Here is a 25897-nt window from a genome sequence, read left to right on the forward strand (position 1 = left end):
TTGTTTTAAAATTGTATTCTGATCATGTAAAATCAAAAGGAGAAAAAACAACAAATACTACAAAGTTCACCAATTTTGTAAACAACTGCAATTTCTTTAAGCTTGTGAGTTGTTTAAATTTTTAAGAAGTATTTACTAATGATCATGGCTTTATGAAGACTAATTCAAATAAAAATATAAATAAATGAAAATATAAAAGAGGTATAGCTCAAGGTAAAAACCTACAGCCTCAAAAAAAAAAATCCCAAAAATATACTTTTAGATAATTTGAATTTTAGTTATTTAGAGATTTAGAACTCAAACCACAAAGGTACCTGAGTAAAGATAATTTCAAAATTCTCCACAGACTATTAAAATGGAACTCCTTTAGAAAGTTTAAATCCATCATTTAGTTTCAAGGCTATGCATAATTTTTAAATAGAGTCATGTTTAACTAGAAAAGGATTTCTGAGCTCTAGCTATTGGTCCCTAGTCTCATTTAGGAGAGCTGAAATTGGAATCACAGAAGACACAGATTTGATGCTGTAAATGAGGCAGATTCACCTGAGAGTTAAATAGTAGTGACCATGCATATCTCTAGGATAAGTATTTCATTCCCTATAGCAACTCAGTATCTGGGCAGCTGCTTTGGAAGATTGTTCAAAGATAATAGGTACAAATAAATTACATGTTTAAGTGAAGCAATAGTTACAATTTCTACCTCCTAAATATTTCTCTACCACATTTTCTCTTTCAGTTACCAAATCCTATAATTCTACCCTTTATTATTTCTATTCTCAATTGATTCCCAAGTGTGTGTGTGTGTGTGTGTGTGTGTGTGTGTGTGTACATCTCCTATGTTAAAACCATCCTACATTGTTGTCTTTGTTGATGTCAATAGAATCTGGATTTATGTCTATTTACATCCACCTAGTAATATACATAGATATAGCTGGCAAGTAAGCAAGTTTCATCAGCATTTACAACTCCTCCCCATGGCTCACATTACCACCTGACCTCTGGCTCCTGTCAGATCCCTGGTGCCATTAGATTCTCATAGGAGCACAGACCCTGTTATGAACTATGCATGCAAGGGATCTAAGTTGTATATTCCTTATGAGAATCTAATGCCTGATGATCTGTCACTGTCCCCCATCACTCCCAAATCAATTGTTTAATTGAAGAAAATCAAGTTCAGGGCTCCCACTGATTCTACATTATGGTAAGTTGTATATTTATTTCATTTTATGTTATAATGTAGTAATAACAGAAATTAACTGTACAATAAATGTCATGTGCTTGAATCATCCTCAGACCATCCCTTGTGCCCCACCAGACCACGGAAAAAATGTCTTCCATAAAATTGATCCCTGGGGATCATTGCTTCAGTATACCCAGATAGATAGATAGGTGATTGATTGATTGATAGGTAGAATAGGTATTGCTTGTTATGTGTCCGGTATATCATCTATTTTCCCTAACTGAGTAAGAGAGCAAAAATGCATATACATTCTTCACTATTACATAAAACAGTCACACACAAGTAACTCGTACTGAATACATTGATGATTGCTGAATCCTGCCGAGTCCTGGAGATAAAAGAATAGCTATATCCATTGATACACTACTAAAGCATGTGAATTAGTACTTTACCCCTGAAAATCACTTAGCTCATATGTCTAAAATGGATTAGAAATGTGTACTCATTTTGGCCTAGTAATTACCGTTTGAGAGTCTATACAAACAACATCAACAACAACTACTACTACTGCTTCACACAGGTGAAGCTGTTGAAAATCCTTCATTTTCCTTTAAACTTATGAACTTAAGTGCAACCATACTTTCTTTTCATCTTTTCTAGCGTAATAACAAAGGCATCTCTGCTCATTTCTAAGCTTAATTATTTATTTTGTATAAAATTTTCTTCTGAAAAATGCACAATGAGGTCATTTCATTGTTCCATGGGTTTATTGGTTTTCCACCCTCTCTTCTACGCTCACTCACTTAAGTTAATGTCTAAATAAATAAAAACAAAAAACAGGAATAACAAAAAACCCTCCAAGATTTATGACAATTAATGATTATCTTTCTTCTACCTTTTGAAATCATTTTTTGGAAAAAAGTTTCGTATAATTGTTGTCTTTATTTCCCTCATCAGCTACTCTTTCCTCAGTCTATTTTCTAGAAAATCTGTGATTCCCTCAATCCACTGTACACAAGATTATTAATGTCCTGAATATTACCAAACAATACCAGCAATAATAAAATAGCTAGTGCTCATTCCTCTTAGGCTATATGATTATATACAAGATCTGCCTTAGTACACAGTCCATATCAACACTGTGTACTAGAAGTAGTAGGATAACTTCTAAGATAATTTTTGTGACTTATATTTAACTTTTGAATGTCATTTGTATTTTACTCATCTGGAAAGTCCAACAAAATTAGGCATTCTTCTTTATGAAATCCTAAAAGACAGTAAACAAGAATACTCTTATTAGTTGCAAAGACAAATATTCAAGGATTAAAATGGTAGTAAGCACTAGGAATTACCCATTCTAACTCCGTTCCCTCTTGCCCAGCCACATGATAGAAAGCTTAAGGCTCTGTGCATCTTGTTCCACTAGACAAATGCCCCGTTAGCTTTACTTTAGTTAAAATAAATAAGCAATCCAAGAATCTTTAAGGTCATAAATATTATAATATCTAATTTGAGAGACAGCGAGAGAGAGAGAGAGAGAGAGAGAGAGAGAGAGAGAGAGCGAGCGTGAGCACAAGAGCAAGGACAAGAGAGAGAGAAAAATAAGTTATCTTCTAGGATGTATAGTAGACCTCACTTTATGAGACATTTAAAGCACAACCTCCCCACTGCTTGTCTTGGGTCTCATCCCTCAGAATGGGGAGAAAGGAAATGTTCCATCTTTCATTACCTAGAAATGTAGACAGTCCAAGGATTAAGGGTTCAGCTGTTGCTCAGGGTGTCAAACTTAATAAATCTGTATATCCTTCTGGCTGAATTGTTGTAGGTGCTTATTTTCTCTCCCGAATGCATTTTGCTTGCTAATTCAAACTCTTCTTGCTTTGTGGAAAACCACAGTTGTAAGGCAAGGCAGTTTCAGAGGCAGGGCATTACTTTAAACTTGAAGCCGAAGATTTCCACGCTAAGAACTGCATGAAGATGTTAATTTAGATTAGCAAAAATCAGGAATTTTTGTGGCAGTGGATTCTAAAGGATCCCAATCTAGAAGAGAACCTAGTTTTTAATTCATTTTGCATTTGCCAGAAATCCTGAATTCAGTATTTGAGCAATGTTGATATTTCTGTCTACTAGTTGCCTAAAGGTTTTCAAATGTGTGAGAATCACAGTCAGGATTCTGGTAGAAACCAGATGAGTCTTTGAGTATTTTAACCCCATTTTGACCAATATTATTTTCTCCAACTATTTTTTACTTGTTTATAAATTTTACATGACATTTTAAATTTTAAGGTTGAGATTGAAGAATATCCTAGGCCTATTCTGTAATTCTCTCTAAAAGAATTATAAAGCTTTGCCTGTATAAATACGATTTTTTTTTCTTTTTAGTGAAAATGGCTAAAAATATTTTTAATTACCTAAAATACTGTTATTTAACTGATGTTTCTTCATTTTATTCTAAATGCCTTTATGTCATGTAAAATGTCATTGAGATTTATTAGGCCATAATTTAAAACTTTTTTATTTTATAATATCCTAATGAGTAAAATTTTGGACATTTGGTTGTTTTTAACTTATTTTCATTTGAAGTATCTCATAACATTAATATATTGCTGAGACTAAATTAGAAAATAAAATAAACATAATTTATCTTCAATAATGAAAGGATTATTATAACATTTATAAATTACTTTAAATACAGAAACTTGCTAAAAAGTGGAAATTTTAAAACTAACAACCTATGAAAATTCAATAACTGGAAATAATTTCTACCAGTTAGTCATATTTACCAAATTATCTTTGACCCAATTACTCATCATCAAATTGTTTTTGACCAGACTTCCTGCAGCTGTTCAAGTCAGTCTCTGCACCTGTGCTTTGAATTTTAGAATTTTTTGCTTACTCAGAAACTTCTATCATTATCTTCTTTCTCCATTAGGACTGAGGAAAACATCCCAATATTGAGAAAGAGGAGTAAAAAAAAATATATAGTGTACAACATATACGAGTTACACATATATTTAATGCTAACTTAGATGTTACATTCACTGATGGCCAAATCTCCCATGAGGGGATGAATGAAGGGAATCAAGTTCTAGAAAATTTTATATTTGTTTGTTTTATTATTTCTTAATTGTTTTCATATGTTTTTTTCTCTGCTGGTGGAATACTATTTTGTTCTGGTTTTTACTTTACTTAATTTGTTGTCTATGTTTATAAAGTTCATGCTTACCCTTTTGGGTTTCCACTGTGAAAAGTCTGTAAGACACTAGGGATGGATAAAGAAAACACCTTTACGAACTAATGTAAACAGATGTTAGGCCGGGCGCGGTGGCTCAAGCCTGTAATCCCAGCACTTTGGGAGGCCGAGGCGGGTGGATCACGAGGTCCAGAGATCGAGACCATCCTGGTCAACATAGTGAAACCCCGTCTCTACTAAAAATACAAAACATTAGCTGGGCATGGTGGCGCTTGCCTGTAATCCCAGCTACTCAGGAGGCTGAGGCAGGAGAATTGCTTGAACCCAGGAGGCAGAGGTTGTGGTGAGCCGAGATCGTGCCATTGCACTCCAGCCTGGGTAACAAGAGCGACACTCTGTTTCAAAAACAAAAAAAAACAGATGTTATCTTCCAATTCTGTGTCATTATTTTGAATTTGTATTTATACATATAAATGCCTGTTGAATATTATGATTTTAAATAATCTTCTCTGCCATGTGTTATATAAATGACTGTTGTACAGTACTTCTGCCAAATATTCAAATTTCAGATTTTGTTCTTACTTTTCTCTTCCAATTAATGTACAGTACATGCTACTGTTTTTCTAGCCCTTGATTTCATGACTCCCTAGCTGTAGCCTGATTCCCCTTTCTCTCATATGAAGTTCTCAAAAGGTATGCATATGTGTCCAAGTCTAAATTTTCAACTGTCAATCTATCCTTATCTGTTTGAAAGCTGGCTCCCATCTTTAATGCTTATTTAATATTCTAAACAAAAGGTAACTAATGCTTTTAAATTGCTAACATTTATGTATACTTCATTTTTTCCCCTCTCTGAACATTTTGCAAAGATTTTATTCTCATTAAAATTCTCTACTATGTCTTGTTTCATTTTTCTCTCTTTGTGAGTTTCTGGTCTCAGAAATCCACTTAGTATTGTTTCCGCTGTAGATCCTCCCTGACATTTTGCTTTTCTCAGGTACACTCACCTTTCCTTCTCTACTTACTTTAAAAAGTGTTTCTTTATCAGGGATCATTAACCTTTGAAGCATGACTCAAGGAATCTCAAAATCATTTGTAAAATACTTTTCATAAACATATTTCAAGAGAGATGATCAAAAATATAAAATTTTATGTGTATCTCACAAGGTCAATAATCATTGTCTTAAAAGCTCTTCTTGGAGATTAAAACTACCTTTTACAATTTAAATACTAACTATAAGATAGAAGAAGCTTATAATTTACATCTTTACTTTAGGGTATATAAAACTAAAGCTTGGATATGCCTTGAACATACGCAATTACTTAAATCTCACTAGACTTAAAACTGAATTCATCACCTCTTAACTAAGACTTTTGATAACTCCGACGTAACATTGTAAGAGTATCAGCTACACCAATGCTCAAATAAAAGATCAAGTGTTTCTCTACATTAATTTTTGCATTCCCAGCTTTGTATTACCAACGGGTGTGCCCTTTGTGCATACATATCAAAAAGCTCCTTTTGTACAAAAATTAGTGGTGTTTCAGCGCCCCAGCAATTAATCCAAAAAAGGAAATTAGGAAGACATGACTTACATGCAAAAACATACAGAAGAATTAATGCTTATAAATAAATTCAATCCTTTAGATATATACCCAGTCATGGGATAGTTGGGTCAAATATTTCTGGTTCTATCTCCTGGAGGAAATACCACACTGTCTTCCGCAATGATTGAACTAATTTAGACTTCCACAAACAGCATAAAAGCGTTCTTATTTCTCCACATTCTCTCCAGCATCTGTTGTTTTCTGACTTTTTAATGATTGCCATTCTAACTGGCATGTGATAGTATCTCATTGTGGATTTGATTTGCATTTCTCTAATGACCAGTGATGATGAGCTTTCTTTCATGTTTGTTGCCCAGATAAATGTCTTCTTTTTAAATATGTCTGTTCACATCCTCTGCCCACTTTTCGATTGCCTTTTTTTTTTTTGTAAATCTTTTTAAGTTCCTTATAAACTCTGGATATTATACCTTTGTCATATGGAAAGATTGCAAAATATTTCTCCCATTCTGCAGGTTGCCTGTTCACTCTGATGATAGTTTCTTTTGCTGTGCAGAAGCTCTTTGGTTTAATTAGATTCCATTTGCCAATTTTGCCTTTTGTTGCAATTGCTTTTGGTGTTTCAGTCATGAAGTCTTTGCCCATGCCTATGTCCTGAATGGCATTGACTAGGTTTTCTTCTAGGGTTTTTATGTTTTTAAGTTTTACATTTAAGTCTTTAATCTATCTTGAGTTAATTTTTGTATAAGGTTTAAGGAAGAGATCCAGTTTTAGCTTTCTGTATATGACTAGTCGGTTTTCCCAGCACTATTTATTAAATAGGGAATCCTTTCCCCATTGTTTTTTTTTTTTTTTTTTTTTTTTTTTTTCAGGTCTGTAGAAGATCAGATGGTTGTAGATATGTGGTGTTTTTCTGAGGCCTCTGTTCTGTTCTATTGGTCTATGTATCTGTTTTGGTACCAGTACCAAGGGTGTATACCTGATTATAAATGATTATATTATAAAGACACAGGCACATGTATGTTTACTGCAGCATTATATACAGTAGCAAAGACTTGGAACCAACCCAAATGCCCATCAATGATAGACTGGATAAAGAAAATGTGGCACATATGTACCATAGAATACTATGCAGGCATAAAAAAAGTATGAGTTCATGTCCTTTGCAGGGAGATGGATGAAGCTGGAAACCATCATCCTCAGAAAACTGACACAGGAACACAAAAGCAAATAACGCATATTCTCACTCATAAGTGACAGCTGAACATTGAGAACACATGGACACAGAGGAGAGCATCATACACTAGAGACTGTTGCAGGGTCGGGGGGAAGGGGAGGGAGAGCATTAGGACAAACACCTAACACATGCTGGACTTAAAACTTAGATGAAGGGTTGATGGGTGCAGCAGACCACCATGGCACATGTATACCAATGGAACAAGCCTGCACATTCGGCACATGTACACCAATGGAACAAACCTGGACATTCTGCACAGGTATCCCAAAACTTAAAGTATATTAAAAAAAATAAAATGAAATAAATTTAAACCAGGAGGTGAAAGACACAGAAAACTACAAAGCATTGCTGAAAGAAACTTAAGACCAAAATACATGGTAGGACAGCACATGTTTATGAATTTGAAGATCTAATAGCAAGGACTTGAAACCAACCCAAATGTCCATCACTGATATTAGAGCAAATATCAGTAAGATGGCTACACTTCCCAAAGAAATCTATAGATTCAATGGCACAACATTCAAGATCGAAAACTTAACCATATTCCAAGCCTTATTACTATTTCCATCTTTTACATTTATAATTCTTCAGTATCAAATAATTCCATATATTATATTCTTTGATGCCTCTGACCTTGGTGACAATGATTCTTTTTGAATTTTCTCCTTTTCCTTTGTTAATATCAATCAGTTCCACTTGTCCACTAAGAATCTGCTCCTTCCTCGTCTCCTGTCTCTCTGAAATGTTTGGGTCTTCCTTTTGTTATTCCTATAATCCTTATGTTAACTGTACTATTGCATTTTATACATTATGTTGAAATTATATTTTTATATTTTTTTCCCGGAGGCAATAAGATTCTAACTTGTAGAGTTTGTTTTAATCAATGCGATACTCCAAACATCTAGCCCTTATTTCCTCAAATTTATTTGTTGAAAGATCTTCTTTATTATCCTGAGTTTACATTTATTTTTCATGGTTTTATGTCTTATATACTTTTCTATCTTATATTGATTATTTATTGACTTTCACTTCATATTTTGTTTCCAGTGACTAAATTTATTTTTATTCTTCACGTTTTTGGACAATATATACTTATTTTATTGTACTTTAAGTTCTGGGGTACATGTGTAGAATGTGCAGGTTTGTTACATATGTATACACGTGCCATATTGGCTTACTGCATCCATTCCCCCTGTCATTTACATTAGATATTTTTCCTGTTATCCTGCTCCAATCCCCCCACCCCCCGCTATCCCTCCCATAGCCCAGAGAAAAGAGGAAGGATCTAAAATTGACACCCTAACATCACAATGAAAATAACTAGAGGAGCAAGATCAAACAAATTCAAAAGCTAGCAGAAGACAAGATATAATTAAGATCAGAGCAGAACTGAAGGAGATAGAGATATTAAAAAAAAAATTCAGAAAAATCAATGAAGCCAGAAGCTAGTTTTTTGAAAAGATCAATAAAATAGATAGACCACTAGCCAGACAAATAAGGAACAAAAGAAAAAAGGATTAAATAGATGCAATAGAAAAAGATAAAGGGAATATCACCACCCATCCCATGGAAATACAAACTACCATCAGAGAATGCTATAAACACCTCTATGCAAATACACCAGTAAAGCTAGAAGAAACGGGTAAATTTCTGGATACTTACACCCTCCCAAGACTAAACCAGGAAGAATTTGAGTCCCTGAATAGACCAATAACAAGGTCTGAACTAGAGGCAGCAATTAATAAAAAAAAAAAAAAAAGAAAAAAAAGAAAAAAAGTCCAGGACTAGACGGGTTCACAGTCGAATTCTACCAGAGGTACAAAGAGGAGCTGGTACCATTTAGCTTCTGAAATTGTTCCAAACAATACAAAAAGAGGTAATCCTCCCTAACTCATTTTATGAGACCAAAATCACCCTGATACCAAAACCTGGCAGAGACACACTAAAAAGGAAAATTCCAGGCCAATATCCATGATGAACATTGATGCAAAAATCCTCAATAAAATATTGGCAAACCGAATCCAACAGCACATCAAAAAGCTTATCTATGACAATCAAGTCGGCTTCATCCTGGGGATGCAAAGCTGGTTCAACATACACAAATCTATAAATGTAATCCATCACATAAACAAAACCAAAGACAAAAAACACATGATTATCTCAATAGATGAAGAGAAGGCCTTTGACAAAATCCAGCAGCCCTTTATGGTAAAAACTCTCAATAAACTAGATATTTATGGAATGTGTCTCAAAATAATAAAAGCTATATATGACAAACCCATAGCCAATTTTATACTGAATGGGCAAAAGCTGGCAGCATTCCCTTTGAAAACTGGCACAAGGATGCCCTCCCCCACCACTCCTATTCAACATAGATTGGAAGTTCTGTCCAGGGCAATCAGGTAAAACAAACAAACAAAAACTAAAGGATATTCAGTTAGAAAAAGAGGAAGTCAAATTGTCTGTATTTGCAGACAACATGATTGTATATTTAGAAGACCCCATTGACTCAGCCCAAAATCTCCTTAAGCTGATAAGCAGCTTCAGCAAAGTCTCAGGATACAAAATCAATGTGCAAAAAGTACAAGCATACCTATACACCTAAGACAAACAGAGAGCCAAATCATGAGTGAATTCCCATTCACAATTGGTACAAAGAGAATAAAATACCGAGGAACACAACTAACAAGGGATATGAAGGACCTCTTCAAGGAAAACTACAAATCACTGCTCAAGGAAATAAGAGAGGACACAAACAGATGAATAAATATTCCATACTCACGGTTAAGAAGAACCAGTGACTAATTGTTTTTTAATTTCAATATCCCAGAGTATACGTATTGTTTAAAATAGAAAATCACATTGAGATCACAAACTGAAACTTACCCAGCATTGCAAACCTGCCTATTTCTTTTCCCAGAGGAGAACAGGAGAGCTTCCTCTTTTATTAAACACAAGATTACGTCTCCTATTAGCATTATCAGGCTGCAAAAGCAGTAGTTCTTGGGCCTTATTATATTATCTATCTTTTTTTTTTTTTTAGTAAAATCAGGAAAATAGGACAAAAATTTCTGCTTCAGGTTTCCTAACAGTTGGTCTTAGCCCCAAAATTCCTCACAAGATACCACTTTTGCATCTATTATAATGACTTTCTCAGTTCTGACCGCATAGATGATGTATAATAAGACATTACAATAAAGCAATTGCTTTGTATTTTTTCAGCTAGTTTTAAAACCAACATGATATCCAAGTTATAAAATAGAAGTTATTTCATAAATATCAATGAGTCTTTATATAGTTATATATTCTTCTATTAAATCAAGTTATTTAATAGAAGAATATATCAGATAAAGTTATCATTATTAATAATAATATATAAAACAAGAGATGGTTATCTTTTGACCTAGCAAGGAATATATACACATTTTTATATACCCTATAATTATCAGGATGGATGAATAAAACAGCTGCTGTGAGCCTGAAAATGTCAAGACTCTTAGTACTTAAATCTGAAAACTCTACAGAACTGCTAGTGCCTCAGCTTTGACATTAAAAAAAAATCAATTTAGGATAATTTAGAACATTTTATGCTTTGTACACGATTTATAATTATATATTTACGTAATAAGTTTGTCAGATTCTCTAAGGAACAATCAGGTACTTCAGGTTACAGGCCAGGGAAAAGGTGTTAGAGAATAGAAAAGAGAATTTTAAAAAAATGTATTTTCTAAGCCATCAACCCTTCCTGACAAAAATAATACATTAAGCTGAATAGTTTTGAATATGAAACTACTAGTTTTGGTGTCATGCTAGAATTCATTCCCTCTGCACCACCCGCCCCCACCTCAGAGCGTATGTCAAGGTTTTTAAAAATACAGCATATGAACATATATTCAAATATATATATGTATGTGTGTGTGTGTGTGTATATATATATATGTGTGTGTGTGCATATAAGTTATAACATATATTTAGTTATATGATAACTAAAGTAAAGCCAATTAAGGATTAAGAGAAATGCTTGAATTTAAGATTTTGGTAATCATTCAAAAATAAAGCATTGTTCTTGGGAGACATGTTCCAGAATGTTTTGAACTAAGTATGGGTGTAGCATAAGGCACTAGTTGTAGCAGGACTGTGTCAAAGGAAGGTTTTTTTTTAACTTACCTTCTTTCATGCCACACCATTCTTGGGCTATTTTTTCATTTGTCACTCTCTTTTCCCTTGTACAGTACATACTCAGAGCAAGCATCTTAATTTCAAAGTGGGACATTCTTACTGCTGTGCCATATAAATCCTTTCCTTTTTATAGACACAGAACTATCCTGGAGAGGCCAGCAGTGACAGAATAGGAGTTCTATATTTCTGTTCAACTTCCATACTCTGTCTATCTCATAATATCCTTCTCTATATCATAGGCTTACCTCTTCAAAGACCTTTCAAAGTAACACAGTATTAAACTGATAGAACATTCTATGCTAATTCAGAAAGGATGACTAGATGTAGGTATTTCACTCTTGCATTCAGAAACATAATTAGCATGTTAACAGGACATTTGATTTTTTCCTAGCAGTTAATATATGGGTGATATACCTTGGCAGAATCAGCCAGGTTTGGGGGTTTGTCCTTAGGTATTCTGGTATATTTTTACAAATTTTGTTCTATTAACATAACTTGGGATAAGCTTGGTCTCAGACTATCTCAAACACACATTTATATTTACAACATAATTAAAATCCAATTTTAAATTGAAATATAAATAACTGACAAGTTGGCTACAGGGCAAATTTGCTTTATTAATACTTATTTTTCTTCTTATACTTTTTGTGATGTGTACTTAAAACATACAGAAAAGAAAAGAGAATAGTTTAATAAGTACCTGTATCCAACATCAACAAGATTGAGCAACTGTTAATATTTGGCTACATTCAATCCACCTATTCATGTTTTTACTGAAGTCTTTTAAAACAAATTACAATTACAAAACATATCAGACATAAAGAAATCAGTTGGCATGTGTACAAAATAAATTGTTAAACTAATGTAACCGTTAGGTCATTTTCAGACTTAACAAAATAAATAATTCCCTAATTATCTAAAACCTGTTTCTGGTCACATTTACCCAGTTATTCACCAAATGCCTTTTGTGCTGATTTCTATGAAATTTGTATTCATCAAGAACCATACATTACATTTGGTTATTTTGTCTCTTAAATAGCTTTAATCCAAAGCACAACACTCATACAAACAAAGACTTATAAGCCACACACATACCCTTTATTTTCTCTGTGGTATTGTCTTCTTGAAGAGCTCCTATAATGCTGCAACTTCTGAAATTGAGTGTTGTCACATTAATTGTTTATTCTTCCTCTGAATTACTGTAACAAGGACATTAGATCTAATAGATTAAATGGATTTAGGTCAAAGAATTTTTTGCAAAAGTACTTCACATGTGGTGCTATGAAATTCTTGTTGGAAAAGACTTGGATTAGGGTTGAGGGATAATAAGATTGAACACTGAGTAGGATGATGAAGGTTGGCTCCATCCATTGTAGACAACAAGAAATTCATAAAGTGATAGTTTAGTATAACATAAATAGGAGTTATCTTGACAATCTTTCAGCTAATTGTTTTATCATCAGTTATTGTCTGAATCAATGATTACAATTACAAAATTGTAATTTTCTAAATCTATTATTTTTTCTAACTTTAATTGCCGCTCTCTTGTTAAAATTATCTTTCTCTGACCAACTAGAATTATACATTTCTTACTCTAGAACTATGTCAATGCCTACGTTCTTCTCTTTAAGCAGTTTTAGAAAGTATTTGTTGTTATAGTTACTTAAAACTGTGGCACATAAAATTTTATTTACCTATTTGTTCTCTTGATTTTGCTTTTTTGAATATCATTCTGTATTAATGGACTTTTGCATGTGAAATGTGTTTTCATTAATAACAGTCTTTCTTTTATGTGCTATTCAACTTAACTTACCTTTTGTCAGTAGACGCAACTTCAAACTGGCTTCTTTGTCCTTTTGATACAGCTCAATTTTTTCCTGGTTTTCTGGTACAACAGAATGTTCAGACTTACATTGTAACCCCCTACTTTAAATTTGGAATCAAACATTCCCCCAAGTAGCTCTAATACCGTTAAGATGCAAATGATAATTGGAGGCCATATTCTAGCAAATAGAGGTACACATTGCTACTAAAGTGCATTGCTTCTGGCGTTCTTTAGGAACTGTGACCAGAAAAGAAAAAAATATATACACACACACACACACACACACACACATATATATATATATATATATATATATATATATATAAACATATATACATAAACATTTATATATTTGTATGTAATATTAATTCTTACACTAAAAATAACCATTCTCAATTATAATTTATTTTATATTAAATATAATTTCTTAGTACTTTTACACCTTTAGACACAGTCACTACTGACTTTTTAGGAGTTCATATTAAATAATCTCAGTGTCAATTATTAACTCTAGTATAACAATTGTTGATTAAGCATCTTTAAAACAAAAGCTTTAACTGTTAAGATTACTGACAAAGCCAGTTTTTGTATGTTAGTCCCTTAAGACACTTCTTAATAAAACTGTACAATTTGGTTTGCATTAATTCCCTCACTATTCTTTTCCTACTCAGTTTGAAAGGTGAATGATAAGGACAGAATTTTTTTGTTGTTGTTGTGGTTTCATTTTATTTTTGTTTTTGATATTTATTTATTTATTTATTTATTGCACTTTAGGTTCTGGGGTACATGTGCAGATCATGCACGATTGTTGCATAGGTACATACATGACAATGTGGTTTGCTCCCTCCATTCCTCATCACCTATATCTGGCATTTATCCCCATGTTATCCCTCCCCAACCTTCCCACCACCCACTGGCCCTCTCCTGCCCCACCCAACAGATCCCAGTGTGTGATGCTCCCCTCTGTGTGTCTATGTGTTCTCATTGTTCAACACCCACCTATGAGCAACAACATGCAGTGTTTGATTTTCTGTTCTTGTGTCAGTTTGCTGAGAATGATAACTTCCAGATTCATCCATGTCCCTACAAAGGACACATACATTGTTTTTTATGGCTGCATAGTATTAAATGGTGTATATGTGTCACATTTTCCTTGTCCAGTTTATCATTGATGGGCATTTGGGTGCCACAATGAACATACATGTGCATGTGTCTTTATAATAGAACAATTCATAATCCTTTGGGTATATACCCAGTAATGGGATTTCTGGGTCAAATAGAACTTCTATTGCTAGGTCCTTGAGGAAGCACCACACTGTCTTCCACAATGGTTGAACTAATTTACACTCCCAACAACAGTGTAAAAGTGTTCCTGTTTCTCCACATCTGCTCCAGCATCTGTTGTCTCCAGATTTTTTAATGAACATCATTCTAACTGGTGAGAGATGGTATCTCAATGTGGTTTTGTTTTGCATTTCTCTAATAACCAGTGTTGATGAGCATTTTTTCATATGTGTGTTGGCTTTATATCTGTCTTCTTTTGAAAACTGTCTGTTCTATCCTTCATCCACTTTTGAATAGGTTTGTTTGTTTGTTTTCTTATAAATCTGTATTAGTTCTTTGTAGATGCTGCATATTAGCCCTTTGTCAGATGGGTAGATTGCAAAAATTTTTTCCCATTCTCTTGGTTGCTAGTTGACTCTAATGATTGTTTCTTTTTTCTTTTGCTGTACAGAAGATCTGGAGTTGAACTAGATCTCATTTGTCCATTTCAGCTTTTGTTGCCAATGCCTTTGATGTTATTAGTCATGAAGTCCAGGCCTATGCCTATGTCCTGAATGGCTTTGCCTAGGTTTTCTTCTAGTGTTTTTTATGGTGCTAGGTCTTATGTTTAAGTCTTTAATCCATTTGGAGTTAATTTTATTGTAAGGTGTCAGGAAGGTATCACAATTGAGAGAGCTGAAAGAGCTAGAGAAGCAAGATTGAAAAAAACTCAAAAGCTAGCAGAAGACAAGAAATAACTAAGATCAGAGTTGAACTGAAGGAGATAGAGACACACAAAAAACCCTTCAAAAAAACCAATAAATCCAGGAGATTTTTTTTGAAAAGATCAACAAAACAGACAGACCACTAGCCCGATTAATAAAAAAGAAAAGGGAGAAGAATCAAATAGATGCAATAAAAAAAAAAAGGGATATCACCACAGATTCCACAGAAATATCAACTACGATCAGAGATTACTACAAACAGCTCGATGCACATAAACGAGTAGACCTGGAAGAAATGGATAAATTCCTGGACACTTACACCCTCCCAAACCTAAACCAGGAAGAAGTTGAAACCTTGTTCAGACCAGTAACAAGGGCTGAAGTTAAGGAAGGAATTAATAGCCTACCAACCAAGTAAAGTCCAGGTCTAGACAGGTTTACAGTTGAATTCTACCAGATGTACAAAGAAGAGCTGGTACCATTCCTTCTGATACTATTCCAAACAATCAAAAGAGAGGGAATTCTTTCCAAATCATTTTATGAGACAAACATCATTCTGATACCAAAACCTGGCAGAGACTCAACGAAAAAAGAAACATCAGGCCAATAACCATGATGAACATAGATGCAAAAATCCATAGATGCAAAAAAATAAAATACTGGCAAACTGATTGCAACAACACATCAAAAAGCTTATCTATCATGATCAAGTAGGCTTGATCCCAGGGACACAAGGCTAGTTCAACATACACAAGTCTATAAATGTAATCCACCACATAAACAGAACCAAAGACAAAAAACACAGGATTATCTCAATAGATGATGAGAAGGCCTTCAATAAAATTCAACAACTCTTTATGCTAAACACTCTCTATAAACTAGGTGTTGAAGGAACATATCTCAAAATAATAAAAGCTATTTATGACAAACCTACAGCCAGTGTCATACTGAATGGGCAAAAACTGGAAGCATTCCCTTTGAAATCTGGCACTAGACAAGGAGGCCCTCTCTCACCACTCCTATTCAATACAGTATTGGAAGTTCTAGCTAGAGCAATCAGGCAAGAAAAAGAAATAAAGGATATTCAATTAGGAAAGGAGGAAATCAAATTGGCTCTATTTGTAGACAACATGATTGTATATTTACAAGACCTCATCGTCTCAGACCAAATCTTTTTAAACTGATAAGCAACTTCAGCAAAGTCTCAGGATACAAAATCAAAGTGCAGAAATCACAAGCATTCCTATAAACCAGTAACAGACAGAGAGCCATATCAAGAGCAAACTCCCATTCACAATTGCTACAAATAAAACAAAATGCCTAGGGATAAAACTAACAAAGGATGTAAAGGACATCGTCAAGGAGAACTACAAACCACTGCTCAAGGAAATAAGAGAGGGCACAAACAGATGGAGAAACATTCCATGCTCATGATTAGGAAGAATGAATATGAAAATGGCCATACTGTCCAAAGTCATTCATAGATTCAATGCTATCCCCATCAAGCTACCAATATCCCTTTTCACAGAACTGAAAAAGCTACCTTAAACTTCATACAGAACCAAAAGGTTTCTACAGAACCAAAAGATTGCTGCATAGCCAAGAAAATTCTAAGCAAAAAGAATAAAGCCTGAGACGTCAAACTACCTGACTTCAAACTATACTACAAGCCTACAGTAATCAAAACAGCATGGTACTGGTATCAAAACAGAGATATAGACCAATGGAACAGAACAGAGACCTTGAAAGTAACGCCACACATCTACAGCCATCTGATCTTTGACAAGCCTGACAAAAAAAAGCAGTGGGGAAAGGGTTCCCTATTTAACAAATGGTGTTGGGAAAACTGGCTAGTCATGTCCAGAAAGCAGAAATTGGACCCCTTCCTGACAGCTTACACTAAATTTAGCTCCAGATGGAATAAAGACTTAAACATAAGACCTAACACCATAAAAACACTAGAAGAAAACCTTGGCAAAACCATTCAGGACATAGGCATAGGCAAGAACTTCATGACTAAAACACCAAAAGCATTGGCAACAAAAGCCAAAACAGAAAAATGAGACCTAATTAAACTCCAGAGCTTCTGTACAGCAAAATAAACAATCATTAGAGTAAACTAGCAACCAAGAGGATGGGAAAAAATTTTTACGATCTACTTATCTGACAAAGGGCTAATATCCAGAATCTACAAAGAACAAAAACAGATTTACAAGAAAAAAAACGAACAAACCCATTCAAAAGTGGGCAAAGGATATGAACAGACACTTTACAAAAGAAGACATATATGAGGCCAACAAACATATGAAAAAATGCTTGTCATCACTGGTCATTAAAGAAATGCAAAACAAAACCACATTGAGATACCATCTCACGCCAGTTAGAATGACATTCATTAAAAAATCTGGAGACAACAGATGCTGGAGAAGATGTGGAGAAACAGGAACTTTTTTTTTCTCTTCTTTTTTTTAATTGCATTTTAGGTTTGGGGGTACATGTGAAGAACATGCAAGATTGTTGCATAGGTACACACATGGCAGTGTGATTTGCTGCCTTCCTCCCCTTCACTTATATCTGACATTTCTCCCCATGCTATCTCGCCCCACCTCCCCACCCCCGTCCCTCCCCCATTTCCCCCCAACAGACCCCAGGGTGTAGTGCTCCTCTCCCTGTGTCCACATGTTCTCATTGTTCAACACCCACCTATGAGTGAGAACATGAGGTGTTTGATTTTCTGCTCTTGTGTCAGTTTGCTGAGAATGATAGTTTCCAGATTCCATGTCCCTACAAAGGACACGAACTCATCATTTTTGATGACTGCATAATATTCCATGGTGTATATGTACCACATTTTCCCTGTCCAGTCTATCATCGATGGGCATTTGGGTTGATTCTAGGTCTTTGCTAGTGTAAACTGTGCTGCAATGAACATTAGTGTGCACGTGTCCTTACAGTAGAATGATTTATAATCCTTTGGATATATACCCAGTAATGGGATTGCTGGGTCAAATGGAATTTCCATTTCTAGGTCCTTGAGGAAGTGCCACACTGTCTTCCACAATGGTTGAACTAATTTACACTCCCAACAACAGGTTGGGGATGGATAACATGGGGAGAAATGCCAGATATAGGTGATGGGGGGATGAAGGCAGCAAACCACCTTGCCATGTATGTATCTATGCAACAGTTCTGCATGATCTGCACATGTACCCCAGAACCTAAAGTACAATAAAAAAAGAGACAGAGAGACAGAGACAGAGACAGAGGCAGAGACAAGGAGAGAGAGAGAGAGAGAGAGAGATGGGATGGGAGAGATTGAAAGAGGGTGGAGGGAAGAATAGGAGTAAGGAATATATAGAAATTTGGGGTACTATTTCTACCAGTTTCTGGACATCTGAGATGCCCAAATTAAAAAATAAATGTTAAAAGTTAGTCACTGAGCCGATTTCATGCTGGGCAGTAAAAAGTGAACAGAGAACAAGTATTACTCTTACATTTGAAGAAGTGGAAAATAAGTGGTGAAAAATTGTGACATAAGGGGGATGAAGAAGAATTTCATTACCAGCTTAGGTGCAGAGACTTTGCAGGGATGAGAACACTAAGAAGAAACATCAGCAACAGAGGCAGTTGGGAAGTAATGCTTTTATGAAATTTTGTCAGTAGCAAACAATAAATATGAGGAGGTATGTGCAAAAAAGAAGATGACTATCCTGACAAGTACATGTAATGCAAAAATGCAGGCTGAGGAAAACGATAATTTTTCTCAGTGAGTTGAAGTCTTGTACTATGTACATATGGACATTAGCTGGTGATCTTTGCAGTATTATATTTATTATAAACATATTAGAATGCAGCAACTGGCAAGAGCTAGAGAAAAATGGGGTTATAGAAGTATATATGTTCCCAGAGGATCAACATATATCCTGGGCTTACACTAGGCTCCCTGGTGGTATTACTAATTGTTGCTCTGTTGTCTTAATAATAAAAGCTCTTGAATTTATTCTCCCTCATTGCTGTCACATAATGGAACCTTGTTAAATTTCTTCTGGTACCAAGCTTTCCAGATTTTCAAGTTGCTCCTCACATTTTGGAAATTGAACCTTTTTTCCCATCTCTATGACATTCCACGGTATAGAAACACTTTACAGGACTCATTTGTCAGGTTGTAAATTATCACTTTGACTATTAAGGCTTCAGTATCAAAACCTAAGTTACTAACTACAAATTGGATGGGCTCACTCTAGGGCCACATGTGAAAAATTACTAGCTTTGACTTAATTTTATTTTCTCTATTTCTATTACATTTTAGAGAATGCTAGCTACTCTCTCACAATATTTAGACAGCAAGGCTTCACAGAATATTTAAAGTATATAAAGACTTCATTAAAAGACTCATCTAGCAGTTGACATCATTACATTTTTTTTTTTTTTTTGCATTTCCTTTGTGTAAAACCCCAAATTTCCTACTTTTAAATCTCTTAGTTTATCAAGCACTTTATTTTGATTCTAATGCCTGGTATTGATGCTTGGTATTTTACATATCTGATAAAACAGACTTTAAACCAACAAAGATCAAAGGAGACAAGGAAAGGCATTACATAACAGTAAAGGGATCAACATAACAAGAAGAGCTAACCACCGTAAATGCATATTCACCCAATACAGGACCACCAAGATTCATAAAGCAAGTTCTTAGAGGCCTACAAAGAGACTTAGACTCCCACGCAATAATAGTGGGAGAATTTACCACCCCACTGTCAATATTACACAGATCAATGAGACAGAAAATTAACTAAGCTATTCATGACTTGAACTCCACTCTGGACCAAGCAGATCTAATACATGTTTACAGAACTCTCCGCCCCAAGTCAACAGAATATACATTTTCTAATGACCACATCACACTTATTCTAAAATTGACCACCTAACTGTAAGTGAAACACTCCTCCGCAAATGCAAAAGAACTAAATCATAACAAACAGTCTCTTAGACCACAGTGCAATCAAATTAGAACTCAGGATTAAGAAATTCACTCAAAACTGCACAACTACATGGAAAGGGAGCAACCTGCTACTAAATGACTACTGAGTAAATAATGAAATTAAGGCAGAAATAAATAAGTTCTTTGAAACTGATGAGAAAAAAGACATAGCATACCAGAATCTCTGGGACACAGCTAAAGCACTGTTGAGAGGGAAATTTACAGCACATAGGACAAAGTGGGAAAGATCTAAAATTGACACCCTAACATCACAATTAAAAGAACTAGAGAAGGCTGGGTGTGGTGGCTCATGCCCATAATCTCAGCACTTGGGGAGTCCGAGGTGGGTGAATCAGGAGGTCAGGAGATTGAGACCATCCTGGCCAACACGGTCAAACCCTATCTCTACTAAAAATACAGAAGTTAGCTGGATGTTGTGGCACACACTTGTAGTTCCAGCTACTCAGGAGGCTGAGACAGGAGAATCACTTGAACACGGGACTTGGAGTTTGCAGTGATCTGAGGTCACACCACTGCACTCCAGTTTAGGTGACAGAGCAAGACTCCATCTCAATAAAAAAAAAAAAAAAAAAAGAAAGAAAAACAAAAAAAATTAGAGAAGCAAGAGCAAACAAATTCAAAAGCTAACAGAAGACAAGAAATAACTAAGATCAGAACAGAACTGAAGAAGATAAGAGATGCTAAAAACCCTTCAAAAAAATCAATGAATCCAGGAGCTAGTTTTTTGAAAAGATTAACAAAATATATAGACGACTAGCCAGATTAATAAAGAAGAGAGAATAATCAAATAGACACAATAAAAAATGATAAAAGGGGTATCACCCTCTTCTTATCATGTCCTCATGGCCTTTTTTGTGTGCATGTACATCCCTGGTACCTCTTCCCCTTTATAAGGACACTGACCGTATTGGTCAGGATCTATGCCTTCTGACCTCATTAACCTTAATCACTTACTCAAAGAGCCTGTCACCAAATGCAGTCAAAATAAAGGTTAGGGGTTCAACATAAAAATTTTATGAGGTGGAAACACAATTCAGTCTATATAACAAGTATTAAATGTTACTAACGTTTGATATAGAACATTTTGTGCCAATGATTAACTGAAGTATAAAGGCCAAAGTGGAAAACTGATTTTATGTTCAAGTGAATAAAAGTTACATTTATTGTACATCTCTATAGGTCTGAGAATATATGCATTGTGGAACCATTTGTGTTTCCTCCGCCCAGAACCTAACTACAGCATGGAGATGGCCACTTCAAGCTATAACCAAAGCTTTGATAGATGGCCGCTATTGCCATCTAAACTATGCTGTTTTCCAAGATTTCATAATGCCTGAATTGTAAGCAATCAAATCACATAAATGTTAAGTCAGCCACTTTTTATCTGGCTCCAAAATATAACATTATGCCTAAAGTTACCTGCCAAGGTTGAATAAATGACTGAGCACTTGTTGGTCAGCCTACACTGTGCAGTCAAGGGTGACACTGGATAGGACTACGCTATCTAATTGCAATTGATCTCTTGAGGGAAATAAAGTATATGCATTAATATACTTTTAAAGGAGACCATATTTTACATTTTTTAATACTTTTTTTAAATAGATAATTTTGAAAGGAATTACATTAACAAAACCTTTCGTATGGCAGTGAATTTAAAAATCTATTATTTGATTAAAATTATCAGAAAATATTAAGAATCTCTGTTCTTCTAAGTAATATCAAGGATTTATAAAATGTAATTATCCAAGAATAGCATAGAATTTGGCTGTGCTAAGATGAATGTATGTGTACATATGCACATACATACACACACTATATAATCTTATGACAAAAAGAACAGTTAATTTTAAGATTCTTTATTTTTCTCAATTAAATAATGAAGTCCATGATTAAGTTTTCTGTACATCAGGTTTGACATGCTATAATCTGCTCAACTGTATCCTTAAGTAATTCTAAGGCAGTCTTCTTTATGCCTCACATATTAAAAGAGCTCGTTTACCTTCTTTGTTCTCCATGATTTTTTATTGTGCTTCCCATTTAGTCTTATCGGTTTTGAACACTTGGTTCATTTCCATCTCTATCTTTTTCTATTCCAATTATTTTAAACAAAACAGACATTGGTCTTTGTCTGCTTAGTTTGACCCTTGACATAGTTAAATATCATGTCTGAAAATTTCCGTTTGGCAGTTTGAGTGTTTCAAAGAACAGCCACTGCTCCATTGTGAAAAGCAGAGAAGCTAATGAGAGGCCAAATGCCGATAACTGTTAGCATGCAAAAGGCAATTCTTCTGGATGCAATGTTAATCTTCTAAATCTGTGTTTTGTCTTTAGTTCAATTTTTCATAATATGTTCATGCTAAGATGCTTTTGTCTTGACAAAGGTCTTCCTCTTGTCTCCTTTTCATTTCTGAAGAGTCACCTCAGATTTCAAGAGAGGTTACTTATTGATGCTCCACCATTGCTGACACATTTAGTTAAAAAGAGAATTTGATTTGCTATATTTCCTGTGTGTCTGGGGGACCTTTCTGGATTATTGTGCACATTACATGCCAGACAAAATCTTGTCAGAATGCCATAGACAATTTACTGATTAGTATACCAAAGCTATTATTTTCCAGAGCATGTTCTATTTACAGAAAGAGTGTTAAGAAAAACTCCCCGTAGGTACTTATTTGAAATATGTCTCTCTGACTTAATGTGTGTGCCTTCTTTAGAATATTTCATGGAAAAACAAAACATCTGTGATTAATATCTGTATCTCTTAAATGACGTTTCTAACATGTTATTTGAACTGTATATGTTCAGAAAATATTTGAGAATATTTTCTAGCGTAAACACAAATATAGCAATCGGATTATTATTCAGCTGAATTGAATAATATTATTGTATCTCAACATATTTTAATAATAAAAAGTACCTGAATTTTGAGTGATATTTTAATGTAGACAGTTTGGAAAATTCTATTTAAACAGGCAGTACTTCTGACCTGTTGTTTTCTTTCGTGCAGAAGAAGGCTATTAGTAAAACACTCTCAGCCTCAGTCTACATCTTTTCTTAAATCCATTTTAGGAAAGGTGCTGTGGCTTGTCTGTTTTGTAAATGTGGCTAGGGAAGGGCAAGCACACTAGGTCTGGCTCTGTCCTTATGGTTCTTAAATTCTGTCTATTCACAGAAAAGCACATTTGGCTCTGTTGTCCCAGGAATAAATAGGTCTGTACTTTGGTAGATGGGCATCTGCCCTAGCCTGGCATGCTGTTCCAGGCAGCTCTGTTAGCAGACTAACCTGGTTTTCTCATCAAGATCTACTTTCACCTTAGCCCTTTTATTTTATTATTTTATCAACAATAAAAGGGCTGTGTTAGCTTCATGTGGCTTGGTGCTTATTTCTCAATTGGTTAAGTATGAAGACTAATGATTTGGACTGTATTTGATGGAATTTGCTAAAAATAGACTACAATTATACATCTATATTTTAATATAGATCTACCAAATTTCAAAAAATATAAATATAGATAAATTTTATAATCCCGTCAGTAGATTTTTGGGGTGTTTGTTTTTGAGATAGTATTTTGCTCCGTTGCTGAGGCTGGAGTGTGGTAGTGCAATCAAGGCTCATGTATTCTTGACCTCCGGGGCTTGAGTGACCCTCTAATATCAGCCTCCTGAGTAGCTGGGACTAAAGGTGTGCACCAACAAACCCAGCTAATTTTTGTATTTTTTATATAAACAGGGTCTCATTGTGTTGCCCTGGCTGGTTTCAAACTGCAGGATTCAAGTGACCTACCTTCCTTGGCCTCTCAAAGTGCTGGGAATACGTGTATGAACCACCTCACCTGGCCCATTATTAGATCTTCCTAGATATTGTGTTGATACTTTTACTAACAAGTGGTATTCATTTTCTTAGGCCATGCTTAAAAGCATTTTTAAATGCTTTTTTTTAAAAAAAAAAACAGTGTGCTTGGTGATAGAAAGGAATATTGAAACCTCTGACTCAAGTTGTGGATTTCTCGATTTCTCCTTCCTGTTGTATCAGTTTTTGTTCACGTGTTGTGAATCTCTTCAATTTGGTGCATAAGCATTTAGAATTGTTATATGATCATAAAAATTGCCCCTAAGAATTTCCCTTTTAACATTAGATAATATGTTTTGGCTTTTCTGTCCCATACATTCTTGTGGGATTCTTTTTTCTTTAGGCTTGGGTAGTTTTCTTATACACTTGCACTGATGAATACTCAGGTAAAGACTCAAGAGATACCATCTGGAGATTTCTGGATCTTTCTCTCTATGACGATCTCTTCTCCCAATACTCTACACATTCTGGCCAATTTATTCTTTATAAACTCTCAAATCCATCTCGCTAACTTTGTGAGTTTTCCAAGCTCCACTTGGGTTTTCCCACCTTACTCTCCCGAGGAAGTAAGCTGGAGCAATCATATGGCTTACTTGATTTCTGTCTTTTAATTCAGTGATTATTGTCACATATTACCTAATCTAATTGCGAAAATCATTGCTTGGATAATGGGGAAAATAAGCACTTTCTAACTCAGAATTTGTGAGAAAGCAGACTAAGAACTATTATTAATAATACTTAATTTAGAAATAAAATGTATGTTTTTGGATAACAGAGTATATATAGTGTGCTTCTGGCAAATAATCTGGGAATTTTGTTCTGCATTAGGCAACATTTTCTGTTTGTGGTGTTTATAAATCAGCTGAATTACAGATGAAAACAATTATCAATATTGGTTAAGGTAACACTAGATGCTCTAACAGATAAAAATCCATCTCAAAGGCTTAATTAAAATGAATTCATTTCTTACCCACAACACAATTCAATGCAGCTCTATATAAGGTGAAATAGGAAGTCAGTCTTTTTCTGTCTTGGAGCTGTAATTTGAAGCTTTCAAGAAGAAGGAGTGAAAGGAGAAAGAAATGGTGAGCAATGCGCAGTAAGTGGCTCTTTAACCACAATAGTATAAAAGAAACAACACATTTACTCACAATCTATTGTTAAAAACATAGTTATATACAAAACACCCATAATAAAAAAAAAATGTAGCATGCTTTCAGAATTGGTGTTTATAAGTTACCAGACTACTTAACTAAAAGTCTTTGTGTATAGACATAGGTCTTCAGTTATCCATGCTATATACCTAAAAGTTAAATATCCAGGTCATCTGGAAGTTGTATGTTTAAATTAATAAGAAACTGCTGTTGGTGTACAGGAATGCTTGTGATTTCTGCATATTGATTTTGTATCCTGAGACTTTGCTGAAGTTGCTTATCAGTTTAAATAGAACAAAGATAGAAAATTAGAAAGTCATCTTTTTCTCTGTATTATCTTTCTGGATCACTACAGTCTCCTTTCAATCTTATATCACATGGACAGCTTGAATCAATAATCTGATTATCTTTGATAAATACTTGCCCTTCTGGCGTGGTAGCTCACACTTGTAATCCCAGCACTTTGGGAGGCTAAGATGGGCGGGTCATGGGGTCAGGAGTTTGAGATTAGCCTGGCCAATATGTTGAAACCCCGTCTCTAGTAAAAATACAAACAAAACGAAACAAAACAAACCTGGACACGTTGGTGTGCACCAGTAGTCCCAGCTACTCGGGAGGCTGAGGCAGAAGAATCTCTTGAATCCGCGAAGTGGAGGTTACAGTGAGCCAAGATCATGCTACTGTACTCCAGCTTGGGCAACAGAGAGAGACTCCATCTCAAAT

The 25897-nt window shown here is 34.8% G+C and overlaps 2 long non-coding RNA genes across 2 annotated transcripts in view; both read right to left on the reverse strand.

Annotated features, from left to right (window-relative positions):
- Positions 1 to 264: 264 nt before the first annotated feature.
- The window catches only part of LOC141584566 (uncharacterized), a 65915-nt gene continuing 40282 nt past the window's right edge, over positions 265 to 25897 (reverse strand). The window contains exons 5-6 of the long non-coding RNA XR_012517668.1: positions 2910 to 3147; positions 265 to 2447 (exon numbers count right to left, since the gene is read on the reverse strand). This is a non-coding gene — a long non-coding RNA (uncharacterized LOC141584566). The remainder of the gene's footprint in view (positions 2448 to 2909; positions 3148 to 25897) is intronic.
- LOC141584568 (uncharacterized) lies at positions 12087 to 25863 on the reverse strand. The gene is made up of 3 exons (XR_012517671.1): positions 25749 to 25863; positions 24991 to 25070; positions 12087 to 13240 (listed from the first exon to the last, which is right to left on the reverse strand). It is a non-coding gene; the product is annotated as an uncharacterized LOC141584568 (long non-coding RNA).

This window comes from Saimiri boliviensis, chromosome 5 (genome assembly GCF_048565385.1).
Source record: "Saimiri boliviensis isolate mSaiBol1 chromosome 5, mSaiBol1.pri, whole genome shotgun sequence".
NCBI lineage: Eukaryota > Metazoa > Chordata > Mammalia > Primates > Cebidae > Saimiri > Saimiri boliviensis.